Source organism: Microcebus murinus, chromosome 2 (assembly GCF_040939455.1).
Source record: "Microcebus murinus isolate Inina chromosome 2, M.murinus_Inina_mat1.0, whole genome shotgun sequence".
NCBI classification, from domain to species: Eukaryota; Metazoa; Chordata; class Mammalia; order Primates; family Cheirogaleidae; genus Microcebus; species Microcebus murinus.
The window spans coordinates 108,010,104-108,032,006 of NC_134105.1; the positions used below are offsets into that span (position 1 = coordinate 108,010,104).

Genomic DNA, 21,903 nt, shown 5'->3' on the forward strand with positions numbered 1-21,903 from the left:
ACACTGCTCCCCATCCCTATTTCCCCATGGCCTTGCCCCTGGAAAACTCTGAACTATTTGGGTCCATCCATATGCCAATCCAAGTAGGCACTGGACTGGAGATCACCAATGGATAAGAATCCCAAGAATGTTCCAAGGCAAACAGGATGCCCATTTTCCCAGCCCTACACCACTTGGAACTTTTGTCCATGTGAGACTACGCAACCAGACTTTGATGTTGTTCACTCTCCAATATCCTTGGCTACTTTGGAACAAAAGGAAGCTCAAAAACTCTGAAGTTTGAAGAGCTTATATTTAGAGTCAAATTAAAGCCCTATTTAGTGCTCAGTTGCTGTAATAATAACAAAACAACCACCACAATACCCATATCTTTATACCACTTTAGAGTTCACACGTTAGCATGCCTTCTCATTTGATCCTCAAACTCTTGAAAAGAAGATGTAAACTTCTATAAGAGATTTTGGGGAGTATTAGAGAACAGAGGAAGTGCTGGAAAGTTGGAGATAAGTGAACATAATTTTAATTTTCAAAAAGAAAAATGAGGCATGTTATACAAACTGCAGACAGGTAAGATATTGATCCTAGGCAAGATTCTAGAATAGAATATGAAGATTGTGAGTACTTAGGCAGGGTAGGGGAAAGAAAGTTATCATTAGGACCCAGTGTGGGCTCACTAAGAAAAAGTCACAACAAAATAAGCTAATTTTCTTTGAGAATAAGGTTACTAAATTGACAAATCAGAGAAATTCAATAGATAAAGTGTACCTAAGGTTCAGTAAGATTTTTGGCAAGATCTTTCATTATGTCCTGGGGGATAAGATAGAGAAAAATGAACAGCATGCTAATCTAATGAAGTGTCTTAAAAAATCAGTTATACTGTTGAGTGGACCATGAGAGCCTGGAATTACTTTTATAATGATATTCCAGAGAGCTTTATCTTTGGCCTTGCCCTAGTCCATGTTCTTAACATTAATTTCATTCAAAATTATAGAACACTATGGCCATCAATTACATGGCTGACAAAAAGCTGGGACAGGTCACTAATGCAAGAGTTGGGGCAGAATTAGGATCCAAAAGGAGCCAAATGAATGAGCCAAATATAATAAAAAGGATAAATGCTGAATTATGTACTTGGGTCCAAAAATTACCTGAGCAATTGGGAAGATGGGATTTAGCAAGCAAGCAGCACCATGAAAAAGAAAAATTAAATATGTTAGCAGAAAATAATCCAGTATGAGTTATTCATGTGGTTTAGTTGCCAAAAAAGCAAAGCAATCTCAAACTACTTTAATTGAATTAAAGTCTCTAGAATGAGAAGTAGTTGATTCTGAAGGTGTGCAGGGCTAGGGTGGACAAGCATTTAGACGTTCTGTAGAGGAGATTAAAGCTTTGGACAGGAGGTTGATGAGTGTCTTTAAGCTTCCACTTATACTGCTGGAGGATCAAGATATCTGCCTCCTCCACCCACCTCTATCACCCGCATTTTCCATGGTGACATTCAAGGATAGCTTCAGTGAAGTCCTAGCTTTGTGGTGAGGGGAGATTCTGCATATCAGGAAGAATGGAAGATCTTGGGACCCAAGGAAAGCCTTGCTTATCATTCCCACAATAACAGCCTATGATCATTTATCATGTTAAATTTGACAAAATATGTAATGTGGTCGTCACACCATGAGGTAGGAAAAACATCATTAGAAACTAAGGCTCAGAGAGATTTGCCCCAAGCAGGTGAGTAGTAGAGTTGGAACCGGAACCCAGGTCTTCCGGCTCCTGGTGCAGAACTTTTTAATTGTAGCAACTGCTTCTGTGTACCCCAGGTTTATTCTCATAGGTCTCATGCTCTCAGGAGGTGCCTCTGTGATACCCTGTATACAGGACCACAGCTGAGACAGAGAAGACAGCCCAGAGCTTCTAGAGCCCAGTGGTAAAGCTATTCTTAGACTCATGGGCTCTGGAGTTTTGGGCTACTGCCTAGCTTCTTTGTTGCCTCTGGCTGTTGTGATTGCCGCCTCCAGCTGTTGTGCTTTGCAGTTGCCAACCTTTATATCTGCCACCTCCAGCTGTTATCTGTCGCTCCCAGCTGTTGTGCCGCCTCCCACAGCCAGGCAGCTTTGTTTTCCACGGTGGCCAGAGTCAGAATCGGATAAACAATCAGTTCTGCTCCACCCCCAAGCTGGCTGGGCCCCTGGGAAAGGAAGCGGGCCAAAGCTCTGGAATAGTTTGTTGCTGCCCTACCCAAAACATGCAAACTCTTCCCTCTAGAGGGTGCTATTTCCCCAAAACAGTCCCAGCCAAATTCTAGGGGCAGAATTCTGATGCCCAGACTCTGAGTGGTGAAAAAGTCAGAAGCAGGAACATCCACTTTATTTCTCCTCTGAGAAGCAATTCTTTCCCTAAAACAAAGGCCTGTCGTCACCTACAGCGATGCCCAGCATGTTCCCTCAGCAAATACAGCTCCCACCTCCTGCTTCATGCCTGGAAGTTCTTCCAGGAGCTGTCTTTACCTGAGAGCTCATTTATCTGACCTGAGAGTCATTTATTCCCCAGAATAATGAATGGATTTATCAGAGCCCTTCTTGAGTACAGGACTGCTCTTGAGTAAGGACACAGTTCTTGTGACTCTCATGTCTGCAGTTGATCCACGGCTCCCCACGGCCTTCAGGATAAACTAGAAGGCTCCCAGCACAGCGCTCAAGGCCCTCCGTGATTTGGTCTCTGCCCACTTCCTGCCTTTACTCTTGACAATCACACGTCCCCTAGACTCCAGCTCTGCAAAGGGCCCCACTAGCTGGTCCCTTCTCCCTCGGGACCTGCTTCCGCGTGCCCTGCGCCCTGCCTATCCACGATCTCCTCCTTGGCTTTCAAAATTCGACTCAAGTGTTAGTTATGCTCTTTGATGCCTTCCCTGACTCTCAGAAAATAGTTCATCTTCTCCGTTCCCCCCTCTCCCCGCCAACATGGGTTTCCTGTGCTTGGTTTTATACATATTCCTGTGTTGACACATGGCAGTGCTTTGCCATGGTTTGTTTACCATCTGTGTGCTCTTAATTTAAGGCCGCAGACTCTGCCTTTCATCTATTTCTGCAGTACCTAGTACCTCTGTTAAGAAAGACACAATAAAGGAATGACTGAAAGCCTGGTCTGGGCAGGCCCAGGCCCCAGTGAGGGCTGCAGCCTTGGTCTTCCTCACGGGAGACACCTGCCTCGTGGACACCTTCAGGAGGAGCCAAGGCGGAGTGCGAGGGACCCGAGTTTACACAGGCTTCACAAATGCTGCAGATGCTTACAAATCCTTTGTACAGAAGGTGGGAGAAAGAAAGTCCCAAGACATCAGTCCCAGCTCTCTGGGCCAGCTCTTCCATTTGCAGGAGGACGGAACAGACTGAGCCTTGCAAATTGCTACGGAGCATTGGAGTTGATTTTGCTAACTGAGGTGACTAGAAAGGATGCTTCAGCCCCCTCCCAGGGGCAGCAGGTGGAGGGGCAGGGAAACACTGTGCACCTTCTCCCAAAACCTGTCTGGTTGGAGGGGCTGGGAAGGCTTCCCAAGGAAAGAGCTTTATCTGTTTTCTCCATGGCAAGAGCTGAAAGGAGCTTTGGGGGATGAATACTAAACACATTCATTTACAAATATGAACGAATCCTCTTTCTTCTCTTACCTGCTGCTCCTCTTTGGTTCCCTAAATAGCTAAAGGTGCCATCATCCTCCCAGTTACCCAGGCTCAGAGCCTTGGGATCATCTCCAACTTCCCCCCCTTCCTCAGCCGCACTGTCATCTAATGCTGCCTGTGCCTCCCACTGTCGCTTCATTGTCTTACCTCAGGCCCTCGATGCCTGGTGGCAGAATCACTGCATCAGCCTCCTACTCATCTCCTGTCTCCACTCTCTCTCTCTCCTCAAAGCCACCCTACATTGCTACTGGATTATTCTTCCTTAAATACACCTCTGATTACGAATCAATGAACATTTACTCAGTGCTTTACAAAGCTTTCGCATTTTGTTCTCATGGCATTCCTATGAGATATTAAGATCATAATCCTTGTTTTATGAATGAAGAAAGCGAGGCTCGGGGAGGTGAGGTGACTCAGGAAACTGGAGCTGGGCTCTTGCTCAGGTCCTCTGCCTCCCAAACCCATGCCCTTGTCATTACACTGGAACTGTCTCAGTGCCTTCCCCAGCTCAAAGAAGTTTAATGTCTCCTCGTTATCTACCAGAAAGAGGCCAGACTCAGGCTGGCATGTAGAGACTTCCACGATCTGCTTCCAAACCTCCTCTCCAGCCTTATTTCCTGCCAGTTTTCCCCAGGGGCACATTGTAAGCAGACCAGCCGCAGCGCACACCCACGCTTTCCTGACTTCACGTGGCCACGCGTGCCCCTCTCTCTTCCTGCCCCCGCTTCCTTCTTGTCTCTGCATACCCAGAGCCCCATTCAAATAACCCCTCTTCCATGAAGCCTTCTTTGATTTCTGAGCTTTAAGTAATACCTTCCTTTTATGATTTTCCATATAAGCATATCTGTATCCATGCCTAGTTAATTTTTAAAAATTTTTTTTGTAGAGACAGGGTCTTGCTGTGTTGCCCAGGTTGGTCTCAAACTCCTGACCCCAAGCGATCCTCCTGCCTCAGCCTCCCAGAGTGCTAGGATAACAGGTGAAAGCCATCATGCCTGGCCTGTGTCTTCTCTTGATTTTCCTTATGTTTTCTTTTTTCCCTTGTACATATGGAAACCCAGATAAGTAATTATTAATACTAATAGATATGCAATAGACCAAATATTTTCATCTGTAATGATGCTGCCTACCACATGCAGTTTGAGTTGTGTTTTCATGCATTCATACAATAAATATATTTTTTCAGCATCTACTGGGTACCAGATTCTAAACAAGGCACTGGATCTGGTTTCAGAAAAGGACAGGTAAAAATAAAAGAAAATAAAACAAACAAGGCATTGGAATTGTAAAGATGGATTGGATGTAGATTCTGTCCTTGAGGACCTTACCATCTGATAAGGGAGGCAATAATAAAACAGACAGGAGGTGATAAGTGCCATAGAAGAGTTAGCAATGAAGTACAGGGGAATTTGTGAAGGAAAAGGTGACATCTAAGCCAGGCGTGGTGGCTGTTGCCTGTAATCCTAGCGTTTTGGGAGGCTGAGGTAGGAGGATCGCTTGAGCTCTGGAGTTTGAGACCAGCCTGAACAACATAACAAGACTCCAGCTCTTAAAAAATTTTTTTTAGTTAGCCAGCATGGTGGCATGTGCCTGTAGTCCCAGCTACTCAGGAGGCTGAGGTGGAATGAGCCCAGGAGTTCAAGATCAGCCTGGGAAATACAGAGAAACTCAATCTCAAAAAATAAAAGAAAGAAAGAAAGAAAAAATTCTAGCTCAAAGGATCAGGGTTGGGAAAAATAACATGTATTGATTGAGCACCTATTATGTGATAGGCACTGGACTAGGTTGTTTTTATATTAGTTCACATGACTCCCCCCAAAACCTCATAAGAATATGGCTGTGCTCATTTGGGTCAGGAAACATATTTAGTAAGTAACAACCAGGAATTGAGCTTCTTCCTCCTTCCCTGACTTCCTCACTCAGGAAAGACTTCATTGGGAAAGGTGGCATTAGGAGTGGCCTCCAAGATAGGCAAGATTTGGACCCTTAGAGATTGAGTTTTGGGGAATCAAGAAGAAGGCCCTTCCAATGAAGGCAGCAGTATGAGCAGAAGGTATAAAGTATGAGCATTGAGGCCATCCGGGGCCAGCCAGGGAACAAGGAGCCATTCATGTTGGCTGAAGTGTTGGGAGCACATGAAAGAGCCTCATAGGACAAACTGGAAAGACAGAGATGTGCTCTGACCCCTCAGCACCCTCCTGCTTTGTGGCCAGCTTCACGTGTTTAAGGTCGGGCAGCTGGAATAGGGGCAACAGCCACAGCGTGGGCTCCTGCAGGGCTCGGGCACAGAACCCTGGGGTCCTCCCCACCGTGCCCCAGCCTGCAGAACACCCTTTCACAGAGCCACTGGGCGATTTTTCTTGTTTGACTGTGGAATACTTCCTCTTCTGAATGTTTGGTTCGGGGGAAATGGAAGGAGAGAGGGAGAAGAACTATCATTTATTGCATGTCTACTGTAGACCGGCGCTTGACATTTCATCTTTGCAACAACTCTGTCGAGCAAGTCTTCTTAGCTTCATAATTACTGCCGAGGAAGTTGAGGTTCAGAGAGCCCCGGTGACGGAATGTGTAAGTAGCAGAGCTGGGATTTATACCGGATCCTGGCTGGACTCCAAAGTCCTTCTCACTGTAACTTCAGGTTAACACGATAGTGAATTTGCCTTCACTGAGCAAATTCAACACTCAACCGGGGCAGATGACACCTGGAGCATGCTGGAGGTGAGAGGGGACAGATTGATGTGGAAAACTCACCAACAACGATGCCCGGGATGCATCTGAGGGCTGGAGGTGATGCTCTTCCTTTATGTTTGCTCTACCCCGCTGTATCTAATCCCAGTTTTGCCTGCCATGACCTATTTTCCCCAGTTCCTTCTCTTGGACTCTCCTCCCAACTGTCTTCTTATCTCGTCTATCATCTGTGCTGCACCACTTGCCCCTCTCATGTTCCATCCTGGCTGTCACTAATGTGTCCACTCCCCTCTGTCCTCCTTTTCACCTTCCTCTTGGCTTTTTTATTTCCCTACACACCTCTCTGATTGTCGCTTCTCTTCCTCATAGTTTCTCCAGCCTTCTGTCTCTCGTCCTGGAGATCTGATTTTGAAGATGATGATCCGGAGGAATAGTTTGCTGTCTGTCTAATCACAACTCTCACCTACAAATTTTTTGTCACACTCTATCCTCCTATTCTCCCTCTAGATCCCAAGGCCTAGGTGTCCACATTAGCAGAGGCATGCCAAGCCCTAAAGCCTCCTAGTCCCCCTACTTCCTCCCTCTAGAAAAGAGGCTCTTGACTTAAGGATTTGGAAATGGGGTCAGAGAGGGGGGGTAGTTTCCAGGAAGACAGAAGGAATAGCCACTACAGCTATTTTTTTTTATTTTAATTTACTTTTATTTTTATTATTTTAGTTACTTCTGGCCTCAAGGGATCCTCCCAAATAGCTGGGATTACAGGCATAAGACACTGCACCCTCTATTTATCTTTATTTATTTTTTTGAGACAGACTCTGTTGCCCAGGCTAGAGTGAGTGCTGTGGCATCAGCCTAGCTCACAGCAACCTCAGACTCCTGGGCTCAAGCGATCCTCCTGCCTCAGCCTCCCTAGTAACTGGGACTACAGGCATGCGCCACCATGCCCGGCTAATTTTTTTTTCTATATATTTTTTTTACTTGGCCAATTAATTTCTTTCTATTTATAGTAGGTCACTATAGCTATTAAGTAATCCAATTATTTCAGGTGTGAAGTTATTCCTGAACCAATCACTGTTGGGTATAGACAAATGAACAGGTGGATAGAAATAGGGAATTATGGTGCCAGCTTGCGCTCTGTCCACCACACTCCAGCGCTATGTGTTGGGACAGCCCTGCTCACAGACAGAGGGGTTTTGAGCACTGTCAGTCTCAGGATCTGAGACTCGGCTGGTCTCCAAACCCACACTCATCTTCAACAGCTGAGCTAGGTACGTGTCCATGCATGGCGTTCTGGAGACGGAGAGAATCAGGCTCAAGGGTGTGCAAGACCCTGCCTGGAACTAACAGGCAGCACTGTCTGGTGCAGAGTGTGCTGGATTGGGAACAGGAGACGGAGGTGTCAGCCCCAACTCTGCCACTGACTAGTTGTGACCTTGGCAGTCTCTCAGCCTTTCAAGTCTTTATTTCCTCCACTGTGGAATGGGGACTTGTATTAATTCCACGCTTCTCAAACAAGGGCGCGCTCTAGTGTGCCAGAAGGCACTCAAAGCCACAGGACTAAATTCAGTGTATTTTCTGAAGATAAAAATTTTGCTCCAAGATTTTGAGGGAAAATATTATTTGAATGCTATACCAACAATGATGATGAAGTAGAATGAAAAACGTACATAGCTTTAAATGAAAACAGATTTCAAGGATATCCAATGTGTAGCAGCTTAAGGCTCATCCCCATAGATTCTGGGGCACGCATTCCCTCTCCTCTGCCTTTGGACACAGTTCTGGGTCAGTTTGCAAGGTGCTGGTTGATGGACAATCAAGGTCACTTCTTGCTTTAAAATTCCAAGTCCAGCCTGAGCGCCCAGCACTGGGATCTGGTCCCATTCCTCCCACCAGCCTTGGTGGGGACAGGAAACAGCCACTCAGCCTCCCCTCACCAACCATATTATCTCTTTTATGGACACCAATTCCAACTTGAATAGCAACCTCCAAGGCCTCCAGAAGGAGATCAGATGCATTGGGATGGAAAAGAAGCACTTCTGGGCTTCCAAGTGTTCTCAATGAGAGACGGGGAAAGAGAAGAGGAAGGAGAGGGTATGAGAGGAGGGGCAGGAAGAAAAGCACTGCAGGATTATGTAAGCCCTCAAGGTTGGGAGAAGAATGGAGCTGGGTTTGCCATTCTTTGTAAACTTGATGTCTTTATTCATTAAGGTTCTTTTCAAACTTGATGCCCTCATTCATTAATCTCCCTCCTGTCTTGCCCCAAGGAAAATAAACAAATGAAATGGAGCCAGATGCACATAAATCTTGAGGTAGGGGAAAAAATGGGCAGTGTGTGTGTGTGTGTGTGTGTGTGTGTGTGTGTGTGTGTGTGTGTCCTGGGGCTGACTTTCCAGCTGAATCACTGTTGCCTCTGTCTCTTGCTCTCTGGTCTCCTTCTCCTTCCCCTCCTTGTCCTCTAGCCCCAGCCTGACACCGAGGCCCTGGCCCAGGGATGAATAGGCTTTTCTTCCCTTAAGTCAACGTTTGGAAAGTTCTCATAGTCTGATCAAAAGAAAGGATAAAAGCCTTCAAAGCATTTCCTGGGAGCCTGTAACCTCCGTTTGGCCCTTCTGACCCCCTGTGTGCTTTCCAGTCTAGAGAGGGAGGGTCAAGTCAGACGTTCTCTGTTCAGTCATGACCCTGCCTGTCAGTGTGGGCTGACTAGGACCATTGCCTCTTCCTCCACCCCAATCCCCAGGCAGTGCCTTCTGTCCCCTGTAAGAAGAAAACAGTGTTCCTGCAGAGATCTACCCAGAGGCTGGCATCTCTGGGACCCCCTCTTTCCCTGGCTGGAGAGGGAGGATGACTTCCCAGCTCAGGCAGCAGATAGGAACTGCCTCTCTGATGCACCTGCCCTCCCCACCCCTCCATGCTGCCCATCACACCGCCTCCCTGAGTCATCACCCTGTCACAGAGGCTGCTCTTAGCTGTCATCTGGGCCAGCAGGGCTGCACATCCTGGGCTGGGGGGGGGGAGCTGGTGCTTTGTGGGGAGCTTGGCACTACAGAGTTCAACCGAGGACACAGGGTGTCCCATGTCTCTCCAGCCCCAGCACTCTTGAGAGGCTCTGAGCATGGCCACATCTGGGTCCTCAGCTCAGAAGAACTTGTGCTTAGAGACCTGAACCCATCCCTCCTCATCTTGACTGAAGAGCCAGAAAAATCATCATCAGTGCTAAGATTCAGCTGGCACATATGGGAGTAACTCCTGCTGCTGTTGTTATCCTATTGTTATCAGTAAGACATGAGATCCTGAAAAGGTCCCCCAAGGACACTGGGGAAAAATCTCAAGAGGGTCTGGGCTGGGTTAGGGGGAAACTGAGTGATGAACAACGTGTGTGTTCAGGACCCCTTCTTCATGCGTCAGCTCTGTCCCGCATCTCCAGCCAGGCACCGCCTGGCCTAGGCCCCCAAGATTCTCCATCAGGGAAATCTATGCCCAACTTATCTCCAGAGATACTGGTTGAGGGGATCATCCTAGTTTAGCTATGAGAAGTATGCTTCCAGACACAGCCCCTCGGGAGAGTTCGCCCCCACTCCAGTCTCTGAGTTTCCAGCAAAGGGGGTTGGCAAGACTGCAGATGGGTGGTGGGGAAGCCCTGGAGGCCAAAGCGGACTCCCAAATTGCAAGCATCACCAGCTGTTTGCCGCTCTCTGCCCGGGGCTGAAGATTTACCTCCCCACCACCAGGGGGCAGGGCTCTCCAGGGCCTCGCGGCTGCCCTTGCCCTGCAACTTGCCCTGTCTCAGGGACTCCCCGGCCCATCCCCACCCCTGTCCACTCCGTTTAATATCAGATTCAACCATAAGAAATTGCCAATTTTAAAAAATGGGTCCCATATCGGCAATATCAAATATTGCTACCTAATAATACGTAATAACAATAAAAATAATAGTAACGACCACCTTCAAAATGTGGGGCACTTGGACAAATTCAGAACAATTCCGCTGGCTCTACACAGCCGTGGGGGCAGTTAAAGCCACGGGAACTTTCTTTAAGATCACAGCTGCCCTTCCAATCACTAAATCCCAGGGCGTTTCTTCAGCCCTCCACCACGGCAGTCTGTCCGCCGCATGTCAGAGTGGCCACCGGTGGGAATCCACTGGTTTTGTAGACCTTGATTAGCCTTTAAGTGGCTCTGCCACTTCTAGGCTTTGTGATTTAGGGCAAATCACTTAAGCTTCTGAGTTTCCATCTCCCTTATCTGCAAAAATGGCCCAATAACACAAAGGTGTTGGGAGAGCTAAATGGGATCGTGTGTGTCAGAACGCTGCAAGAGTTGTGGTGGGTGGACAGTCTCACTGTCACTTTCTGACATCACGTTCTCCAGGTTCTCTCTAATTCTCCGTTTACTTTAGACCTGTGTGTCTCGCTGTGGTCTCTCCTCTGCCCCTTAAATCTTGATGTTTCTCAGGAATCCACCTGGACCTTCATCCCTGACCACTCTTCTTCCTCAACCATTGCAGCACCCCATGGACTCCACCGCACCCCTGCCCTGTGTGTCCCCGTACTTACCCGCTCCCTCTCTCTGGGGCATTCCAATTTTAATGTGCTCAGACTAGTGTCCTCTCTTCTCAAAAGGGAGTCTCTTTTGTGTTTCCCTTCTTGTTCACAGAATTACACTCCATTTGGGTGCCCAAGCTAGAAACCTTAGAGTCACCCCTGCTTTCTCTCTCACCCCCATTCAGCTGGTCACCTGGTCCACCCGTTCTGCCTTTGCAAGTTCTCCCCATGACCTCTGAGGCTGCCCTGGCTCAGCCTCGCATTCTCTTTCACCTGAAATGTTGCAGTGATCTCCTGCTCCACCTGCCCCCAAACTCACCTTCCTGTCTCCTATGCCCTCAGCGGCCACAGTGCCTTTCTACAGCACTCATCCCATCATCCCATCTGCTGAGCTACACGTTCTTCAACGAGCTCCCATGGCTTTCATGGTGAAACCCAAACTTCTGGGCATAGCATTCAAAATCCTTCGCTGTCTGACTCCACCTGACTTTTCACAGCCTCCCCTTTGATAGTCCCCTGTGTGTGGCCCACACTCTAGCCATGTGGAATCTGGTGGCCTGTGCTCCACTTCCTGTCTCCAGGCCTTTGCTCAGGCATCTGCCTCTACCCAGGATGCTCCCTGCTGCCCGCTCCCCGCCTGGCCTGCTGTCTTCCTTTCAAATCCTCTTCATCCCCAAGGCCCTGTCCCAACGTCCTCTCCACTGTGGCACCTTCCCTAGGCTCCCAGGTGGAAAAATTTACTTTCCCTCTATGTTCCTGGGACATTTTGCTGCACCGTCCTTTGACTGTGAGCTCTTCAAAGGCACAGACTTTATCTCAGCCATCATTTTGAGCCAGCACCTTTGAATTTAACCTAGCTGATGAGTATAGAAGAAGGACTAGACTTGAAGCCTCTGGGAGATTCTGGACTAAGGTTGTCAACCCTACAGCATTTAAGTCCTCACTCACACACATACCTGCCACTTAGCAGATAGCACTAAGTCATCACAGTACTTTTGTTTTAACTGAGCCTCAGAATCTTTCTCCACGTGGCAATACAGAGAGCCATTTTCAACCAAATTGAATTAGCCTAACAAAAGAAACCTAATTTGTTATCCTGGCATGCCTGGGTCACAGCCAAATGTCCCTATCTATTCTTCTTTCACACCATGTGCCATCCTAGTCTGTGTCATTTACTAGCTATGGGAACTTTGGTCAATCTCTTCATCTCTCCAGGGCTCAGTTTCCTCATCTAAGGAAGCAATAAAACCTTCCATTGTGTAGTCAGGATAATACGAAATAAAGTATGTGAAATCTGTAAGGCTTTTATGCAAATAAAGATATTATTATTATCCTACTTTGCCCATAAAGGAAAAATATCTACTGAATTAGAGAAACTAAGGCTGAGAGAGGCAAAGTCACTTGCTGGCATTTATTTAATGGCACAGCCAGAACCCGTGTCTCCAAGTCCTGTGGGCTTTTCTCTCCCTCCTGCGTCTGCACACCCTGGTGGGCTCCATGCTGCTCACACTAATCTGCTCCCTACGTCTCCCTCTAGGTACTGCTGATCGGCAGAGCAGGACGTACTATAGGCCCAGAACTGGAGTGGCTTCCAACCAACTAGTCTTCATCCCTCCTCCCTGTAGTTCCTCCCAAACCCTGTCAACCTGCCAAGGGGTGGGAGAGTGTGTGTTGAGGATGCTGAACAGAGAGAAGTTCCTTTCGTGTTGACCTTCGGCCCCTCACTGTCCCACTTGCCCCCGGCCTCAGGGGCTCTGGGCAGCTGACAGCCTTCTCAAGGCCTAGGATGGCCCAGCCCCAGGAGATAAGGTTCTTGGGGTGGAGGCCAGTGAGCCACTGAGCTGTCATCTGATCTGCCACCAGAGCCTGGGAAACTAGAGAGGGGATGATGGGACCTGCTCCTTGGGGTCCCAGGCCAGACAGCCTTCTCCACCTGAGAGAAGACAGGGAGGCGGACCAGATCCCAGCTCAAGGCCTTCTCTACACACTTTATGTCTTTGAACTTAGAGGCTGTGTTGGCTACCGGTGAGGGAGGGCTCGGACTAGTTGGTGGAGGCTCTGAGAAGTAGTGTGGGGAAAGGGGAGGCAGAAGAGTCACCCCCAGTGTGGAAGCACCCCAGGAGCAGCGGCCACAAGGGTCATTTTATTTATTTATTTATTCTTTTTTTTTTTTTTGAGACAGAGTCTCGCTTTGTTGCCCAGGCTAGAGTGAGTGCCGTGGCGTCAGCCTAGCTCACAGCAACCTCAAACTCCTGGGCTCAAGTGATCCTGCTGCCTCAGCCTCCCGAGAAGCTGGGACTACAGGCATGTGCCACCATGCCCGGCTAATTTTTTCTATATATATTAGTTGGCCAATTAATTTCTTTCTATTTATAGTAGAGATGGGCGTCTCACTCTTGCTCAGGCTGGTTTCGAACTCCTGAGGTTGAGCAATCCGCCCGCCTCGGCCTCCCAGAGTGCTAGGATTACAGGCGTGAGCCACCAAGCCCAGTCCTCAAGGGTTATTTTACAAACCCCACTCCCTCCAGGGAGGACAATCCCCATCTTCCCAAACAGGAGAATCTCTTCTGAACCGATTCTTAACTTTTATGTTGTTTATCTTTGTGTCCTTCTCAGTGCCTGCTATTTCTGACTTAGAAGCGCCTTACATCGCTTTTTCCTCCCTCCCGCCCTGTTTGCAATGCGCGCAACGCAACGGGGTTCATCTTCAGGAAGCCTTTCCTCCGAGCTTCCCATTGAAGTTTCAACTTTCGGACACCTGGGGGCGCTAACTCAGTCTCCTCAGCAGTCTTTTCTCTTGTCCCTGGGTCCTGACTCCATGCTGCCCTCAGCGCCCACCAATCAACACCCTCCCTACTCTCTACAGTGACAGGGACAGATGGGGAAACCGGGGCCCGCAGTGGGCACACAACGCTCAGCAGGAGTTCCTCAGTGCTAGAAGTCCGGAGTCTTCTGTGGGAGGGAGATCCCTCTCTCATGGTGAGAAAGGAGAGAGGCAGAAAGTTCAGGCTTGAGCCAAAAACTGGCCCAGAGTCAGAGATCTCTGAACTTAAAGCTTCTCCCTGGACTGGCCAGGTCCTTCCAGGGGAGCCCAGTGCTTCCTTGTGCCCGGGTGACCAAGGACAAGAGGAATGAGTCTTGGGAGACAGGAATAAAGAAAAGTAGAAAAAAAGAGGTTGGAGAGGAAGTGGAGGGACCACCATTCTCAGGAAGCCCTGAGAATGACAGGTGGAACAGAGTCCTTTGAAATCTGGCCCCACTGACCTCCCAGCATCAGTGTTCTCTATCCTCTCCCCACCCCCTGCGCACAGGCACCATAGCCACACTAAACTTCTCTTAGTTCTTGGACAGATCACGCCTTCTCTTAGCAACAGTTCTTTGCAAATAATGGAACACTCTTCCCCTCCCACTTTGCTTGATTAATTTCTACTCCTCCTTGAAGACTCAGCTTAGATGTCACTTTCTCTGGAAAGCCTTCCTGGGTGCTCCCGCCCCCTGTGTGGGCTGCGTGCATGGATATCTGTGTTCCCACGGTGCCAGGGACTTCCCTCATTGTGTGCCAGGCATCGTGCTGAGTGTCCATGCAGCTCTTCATCCTGTTATCCCTGGGAGGTGGGTAACAGGTGCAGCCCTCGTATTAACGATGTGGACACTAGACTTACAGACGTCAGCTAACTTGCCCTGGAGGACTGCTCGCAAGAAGTAGCATTGCAAATGGAAGCCAGACCTGCGTAAACCAGAGCCTGTGCTTGCCATCTTGCTACTGTACTGTGTCATAGAATGTTCGCGCCAGGAGACCCTCCATGGTCATCCCATTCTACTGATGAGGAAGCCAAAGCCTAGAAAATGTGGCTAACTTTCCCAGAATCACACAGCTAGCCAATAGCCCTTGTTATTAAATATCAGAATCGGAGCAATAACCCTGGCCTTCTTCTTCATCCCAACTTCTCTCTTCCTACGAGATCCTTTTCTTGCCCCCGGGGTCCTGAAGGGCCAGTTGGTGTGGAGCCAACCTTGGAGCATTACCATGGAGCTCATTCCCCACCCAGCCTTGGCCGTGGCCCCTCGTGTGTTGGAGCTGGCTCTCCCACCCAGCAGGTCTCAGGGGTCTCCCTCACCCCTGCAGCAGCTGGGGCAGTAAGAAGAGTTAGAATAAACAGCAAATGGTGAGGTCCACACCAGGGGACAGATTCAATGATGCCCTCGCTTGAGGCTGTGAAAATGGTCAAGGAAGTTCCTTTGAGACCATAGGAAACCCCACAGCCCACGGGGCACTGAAAGTCTTTGGAACTATCTCCCAGGCCACCCAGACCTTGTTCAATAGGTGACCAAAGGGGCAGGGGGCTCTCCTTATTGTCAGGGAGAGTGAGCCCTCCACCTCTTCCTGGCCCTCCCCTTCGCCTAGTACTACTGCTTATGCCTAGGAAATTCTTCCAGTTAAATCAAAATTTACCTGCTGCCACCTAAGCAATTTCTTCTTTGTACCCTTGGTGGAGATGGAGACCCACAGGTACTCTGTTCCTATAATCATATTCAGGGGATTGAGCCACCTTCCCTGACAGGTGTCCTCTCAACTTCCTTCTCAAGGCTCTTGTTCCAGGCAACCTCTGACTCTAACACAGAGACATCTAAGGGGCTCCCCATCACCCCAGGAGGCAAGCTCTCAACCCTCCCCCACCCTCCACTTATTCTATATCCACATCCTCACTGAGGAGAAGGAGTGGGTAGGGATGGCACAATGGCGCTAGATGCAGAACTGGACCCAGAAGTGGGCATCTCACTGTCCTCTGTCTCTTACAGTATCTAACAGCCCCAGTACAGCAAGGGGCTGAAGTTACATTTTGGGCAGACCTCTTTCTCCAACAGGGGACATTTGGAGGCAGAAGACTCACACCAGGGTACAAGGGCTGGGGGAGGTTTCTTCCTGCACGAAGGAAGACACATGGATGAGGCAGCCTTAGGAGAGCCCTGTAGTCAGAGGGGGAGCGTTCTACATAAGGGATAGGGAGAAGGAGTAGAAGGACCCAGAGGTTCTTCTGTGCAATTCTGATGTAGGAGAAACATCCTAGAGATCAGCACTCAATAATACTTGCCAGTGAGCGAGCCAGTATCAGCTTAGCTCTCCATCTAACGGAGTCTCTGCCGCTGTGACCTCTTCCACCTCCCAGGTCCCAGCACCCCATTGTGCAGTCATCCCGGGATCCCAGAGGGCCCCCATCTATTCCCTTCCTAGGGCATCTGCTCCAGGCTGCCTGAAGATGCTACAGACCAGAAGAGCAGGAGAGGCATAGACACCCCATACGGATCGTGTACAGACACAGGATATTAGCTGGGAAGGCCAGAGCAAGGCATCACAGAGGACTTGTGATTGGTAGAGACCTCAATTCTATAGCCTAGCCAAGAAGGCTGAGGGGTTACTCTCTCCAGTGATCCCGAGTCAATAGCAGGAGTGGGGTCGGTGGGAGGGTAGGAAATGAAAGGAGGTAGGCTCACCCTGCCTACAGGAAGTGAAAGGGTCAAGCAAGGGTCAAGCAAGTGAAAGGGTCAACCTTGGGAGGTTCTTTCTAGACCCAGAAGCCTATCTAAGGTCTCTATACCTGTTGTGCTTCTCCCCACCGTGCCGCCACTCCTTCCCAAGGAAGGCAGGTAAAGCTAGCTCTGTTAAAATTGCACACGGGGTGAGGTGGGGTCATCTCAGGGACAGCAAGAGACAGACAGTGGAAAGAATAAAAACCTAAAGGGAAGAGGCCTCCATTCTAGTCCCAGCCTTGCCATCAACTGCCTGGGCACGTCACCTCCCCTCGCAGAGTCTTGCTGGGAAGATGGTAACTGTCCTACCCACCTCACAGGCGGAAGGGGCTGGGAGATACCTATGTACCCTGGGTCACATCGGACCTGGGCTCGGCCAGGTGGGGGGTTAGGTATTCACAGGAAGCTCCGTCCAGCTCTGGGGCACAAGTCCTGGCCCCCCTACCTCCCTCGTGGTTGGGGCGGGGATGGGGGCGCCGCACTCAGAGTTCAGCAGAGGGTGTGCAGCTGCGGTTAACATGGTTAACGTATAAGCAGGTGTGAGCAGGTGTGGTCTGAGGCAGCGGGACATTCCCCGCCCCAGGGCCACATTCTTGAGGTCACAACAAGTGCAAACTTGTTACAACCTGTGTCGGAGCAGCAGAGGGCAGCCAGGGCATGGGGGGAGGTGGCGCTGAGCCGCCTGCCCGTGGCTGCCAGAGGGGGTGCGTAAGGGAAAGGAGCAGGGCAGGCGGAGGGCAGGTGTGCAGGCGCATATGCTGGGGACCGTGGCGTGGGCGTGCGGGGCCGTGTGCCTGGGCCGGCATGTTGTGTCTGAGCACATCCGCTGGCATGTGTGTGGGGAGCCGCGTGTGCAGCTGCATAGATGAGCGTGTGCCTGTGTGTCTCTGCATATTGAGCGCAAGGGCGTCCCCGTGGTAGGAGGAGGAGGAGAGGTGGGCAGCCACAGGCCCAAGCCGGGCACATGGAACCGAGGAGTGGGCAGGCTGTGAGTGCCCCTTCCCCTCCTCAGGCCTCACAGAACCTGCATTCCAGCTGTGGCTATGGACTGCCCCGCCCCGGGAGCCGGGCGCCTCTCCCCTCCGTGTGCCCTCCACAGCCTGCCCAGGCAGTGGGGGGGTCAACTCCTGCCCATCCCCCCTGGCTCTGGGCCCACCTCCTCACCCCCCCATCTCCCCCCACCCCCGTGCTTTCTGGGCCCTCCGGACACTGGGGCGAGGGGGGTGGGGAGGCTCTGAAAGCAGGTGACTGTTTGGGGGAACTAGGGGACAGAGCCCCCATTGTGCCCGCCCCAGAGCCGCCTCAATGGAGCTCTCTGGCACAAAGGGGCTTTGACAATGGGCAGGGCATTAGCATGCAGAGCCAGCCCCTCAGCCCTCTCCCTGTCCCACAGCCCAGGGGTGGGAGCTGGGGGGCTGCAGCAGAGGGCGAGGGGGGCTGCGGGGCTGAGGCTGAGGAGAGCCAGCCCACAGAGCCTCCCTGAGGGCACTGCCCAGGAGACAGGGGAGGAGACTAGACTAGGGCCCCCAAACCTGCCACTGGCCAGATGGAAACAGCCACAGGGACTGGCAGGGACGAATGGGGACGGGCTGTGGGTGGCCAGGCCCCTTGGTCCCAGGCTGGGCTCTAGAAAGAAATGGGTGGGCAGTCGAGGTCCACCCACTTTTTGCCTCAGTTTTGTCATCTATTCAAGGGAATTGTGTGGGTAGGAGAGGGAAAACGGAGCAATAGATAGCAAGATCTCCTACCTAAGCAGAAAGGGTATGTGTTCAGAGTTTGGGGTCTTTGGGCTTCTGCTTCCTTGGGGCGCCATCCTCTCAAAAGACCTCCACCTGCTGCGGCTCTGGAGGCTGTGGAAGCCACTACAGGGGAAGCAGGGAGTAGCGATTAGGGACAAGGGTCCCCACCTGTAGGGGCTCTTCCAGGGAGTTGAGCCTGCACTGGCGAAGGCGGAGCTGGCCGCCCAGCTCAGGGGAGTTTGGCTGGAGCCCAGCCAGCAGGACCAGCTCGTCCTCAGTGTGTGCATCTGTCTCCCCCACCTGCCTGCCTCCTCCCTGTCCCCAGTCTGTGAGGGAGAGGCTTCCCTTCTCCTGCCCAGGAAACCTCCCTAACACCCTTGGTGCCACCAGCTGCCTCAACCAAGGCACCATGTCCTGACCTGTGGCACCACAGCACCAAGGCCAGGGCCAGGGGAGGGAGAGTGCTGCCAGGCCTGGGGTGGTGGCAGGGCTGGGAGGAGGGCAATGACCTGGGAAGGGCACTACACGAGAAGCAGGGTCACCCAATCACAGACCCCTCTGCCCTGGGCCAGTGAGCCCCAGGAGAGAGGGTGGAGTATTCTGCAGAATTGCTCCCCATGAGGCAAGACAGACACATCTTCTGGGCTTAAGACAGTCTTCCCAGCTTTCCTCCTCCTCTTTTCAGTTGCTGTTGGTGTCAGGAAGTCCTCTCCTAAGACCTGAAGGTCTGCCCTCCAGGCTTCCTGCCGCCCTGCAGGCCTCACTGGGATTGCTTCCAGAAAGGTAGGCTCTGCTCCCTTCCCCCTCTCAGGCCCTTACTCCCCACCCAGAGAGTCTGATGGGGAGAGCACAGAGAGGGCTAGGAGTTAGAATTCCTGGGTTCACAGCTCAACAACCCTGCTAACTTTCACTAGAAACTTGTACGAGTCATTTTCCCTCTATGGGCCAAGCCCCCATCTGCAAAATAAGGTGGATCACCTCTGCAGCTCCCCGCCTCTGGGCAGATGGGCTGTGGACTCAGGGACCAGGCTCTGGAATTTTAAAAGGGCTCGCAACATGGAGCAGTATGCTAAGCCTTTTTCTAGTATTATGTCACTTAATTCTCAACAACTCTAAAAAGTAGGTGCTTTTTTAAAATCCCGTTTTATAGATGAGAAAACTGAAGTATAGCAATGTTAGTAGTTTGCCAAAGGCCACACAGCTAGTGAGTGGGAGAACTGAGGCAGAACTTACGAAATTAACCACTGCTCCATACTGCCTCCCTAGCAAAAATATTCAGCCAGGATATCAGATTGGCCCAGGTTTTTTGACATTGTCTGCAGAGGTTCCTGTAGATCAGCAATTCTCAAAGTGTGGTCCAGGCACTACTGGGGTTGCTGAGACCCTTACAGAGACTCTTTGAAGTCAAACCTATCTTCATAATAATGTTTATAAAACATTATTTGCCCCTCCCCCCTTTTTTTTTTTTTGAGGCATAGTCTCACTCTGTTGCCCAGGCTAGAGTGCCATGGTGTCAGCCTAGCTCACAGCAACCTCAACTTCTTGGGCTCAAGCAATCTTTCTGCCTCAGCCTCCCAAGTAGCTGGGACTACAGGCATGCACCACCATGCCCGGCTAATTTTTTCTATATATATTTTTAGTTGGCCAATTAATTTCTTTCTATTTTTAGTAGAGCCGGGGTCTCACTCTTGCTCAGGCTGGTTTCGAACTACTGACCTTGAGTGATCCTCCCGCCTCCCAGAGTGCTAGGATTACAGGCGTGAGCCACCACGCCCCGCCTTGCCGCTTTTTCACTTTCGTTATTCCACAGTGCTCAGCGGAGTTTTCCAGAAGCCACATGACAGATGATATTGCAACATATTGAATGCAGAAGCAGATGAGAAAGCAACTATCTTTTATTAAAGCCAGACATTAACAAGATTTGTGAAAATGTAAGACAATGGCACTCCGCTTCTTAAACTTTTTGTTTGTTGTTTACTTTGGGAAATGTGTAACCATTTTCATTAAAATATATCATTTATGTTAACATGCAATAGGTTTATTATTGTTATTTTTAATGAATTAGTAATTATTTTAAGCCTCCCCAGTGTTTGTGTCTAATAAGGTAAATATTGAGAGATAGAACCCTCATAAATAAAAGCTCTTGGGAGTCTTCAGTGATTTTTAAGAGGGTGAAGGAGTCCTGAGATCAAAAAGTTTGAGAACCACTGCTCTAGACTCCAGCAAATTCGCCCTCCCCTCTTGCCAACTGCCCATATCTTTTTTATCACAAGGTCAACTGGGAGGTTTAGGCACAAGGAGAAGGTGAGCACCTGACTCCTGGAGCTGGGGCTGGGGTCGGGGGTGGAGCTGAGGGGGCCAGTCCAGGAAGAATGGAGCACGAAGAGGTCAGACCCACACCCCACATGGGAGGTGGCCCCACAGGTCTCCCACTTCACAAGCCCCTGATCAGATATGCTCAAGATAATGGTGCTGTCCCAGACTAGACTCTGACCTCTCGCCCCTTTTTCCACCGCAGACGCCTGCCGACAAGCCCAGCGTCGGGCTGGAGTCAGCCCGCTCTGGCCAGCAGAGAAAGACTCCGTGGGCAGGAGACCCACATGGTTTCTCGTGCGGGGGCCAACAATGTTTAGAGGACTGTAAACTGGGGGTTCTAGGGTCTGCTGCTTATAATCTAGGGGGACGCCATCCCCACAGGAGGGGGCAGTTGGTGTAAAAGGGGTTTTTCTTGAGGTTCCCTGGAGAGTTGAATATTAGAATCTAATAGACACCCTGCTCTGGGATACTCACATAAACTTCTAAAGTCAGGATCCTTCCCCCAGAATGAGCAATCAGAGAAATTTCCTACCTAGAGCGAGACTGGACAGTAGCCACCGTGTCCCAGGAGCCAGGCCCTTTGCTGAGTGCCAAGGGGTCCAGAGAGAGAAGAGATGCCTTTGCCAATCTGACAGGGGCACAGGCCCTACCCCAGAGGAGCCCCCAGGCTAATGAGAGACAGGATGTCCCCCCCGACATCACCCTGCACGGGGCATCCTGGGCAAAGTCACAGACGCAGGGCTAGGCAAGATGGCAGAGCAGAGAGGGAAAGAGGAGGACGGAGATTTGCAGGAGGGGTGAGAGGAGGCTCAGAGATTACTGTTGGATCTGCACCCCAGTTACCAGGTCTGAAGAGCACAGTCCCGAAAGATGGGGGTGCTGGAAGGAATTGGGGAAGGCAAGAAGTCTCTTGAAGATCGTGACTGGGAAATTTTTATCTAATGCCAACAGGGGTGTCTGGGTAGGGAAAGGGCAGATTAAACGGTTGCTTCATGACAATTCCAGTGATAACTCCTTGGTGGAGTAAAGGGAAGGAGTTGAGGCGAGAGAGAGGGGCTGGAATCAGGGAGGTGGTTAAGGAGGCTGCCGTGGGCATCAGCCAATGGGATGGACGACAGATCAGGGGACAGAAGGAGAGGAGGGCACAAAAACCTGGGAGAAGTTGTGGGGCTCACCTGGGCCGGGAGCAGGCCAGGCAGGATGAGGAGGAGAGGAGAGACCTGCAGGGCCGTGGCGGGCAGGGTGAGATTGAGGAGTGCAGATTAGCCAGTGTCTGGCTGCAAGGGAAGTTGCTGAGAATGGGGGAAAGAGACTGTTTGGGGGAAGCTCAACAGCTCAGTTCACATTTTTCAAATTTTTATTGAAGGCAGGACATCTGCTTAGCAAAAGCTCATGGAAAGCCAGGGGCTGTGGGTGTGG

General features: G+C 50.5%; 1 protein-coding gene and 1 long non-coding RNA gene across 2 annotated transcripts in view; one reads left to right on the forward strand and one right to left on the reverse strand.

Annotated features, from left to right (window-relative positions):
- Nucleotides 1-20,433, forward strand: part of LOC105862699 (uncharacterized) — a 32,634-nt gene extending 12,201 nt beyond the window's left edge. The window contains exons 3-4 of the long non-coding RNA XR_012918181.1: nucleotides 18,854-18,951; nucleotides 19,979-20,433. This is a non-coding gene — a long non-coding RNA (uncharacterized LOC105862699). The remainder of the gene's footprint in view (nucleotides 1-18,853; nucleotides 18,952-19,978) is intronic.
- The window catches only part of KCNJ10 (potassium inwardly rectifying channel subfamily J member 10), a 31,165-nt gene that overhangs the window by 5,423 nt on the left and 3,839 nt on the right, over nucleotides 1-21,903 (reverse strand). The gene's annotated exons all lie outside the window — the stretch shown is intronic.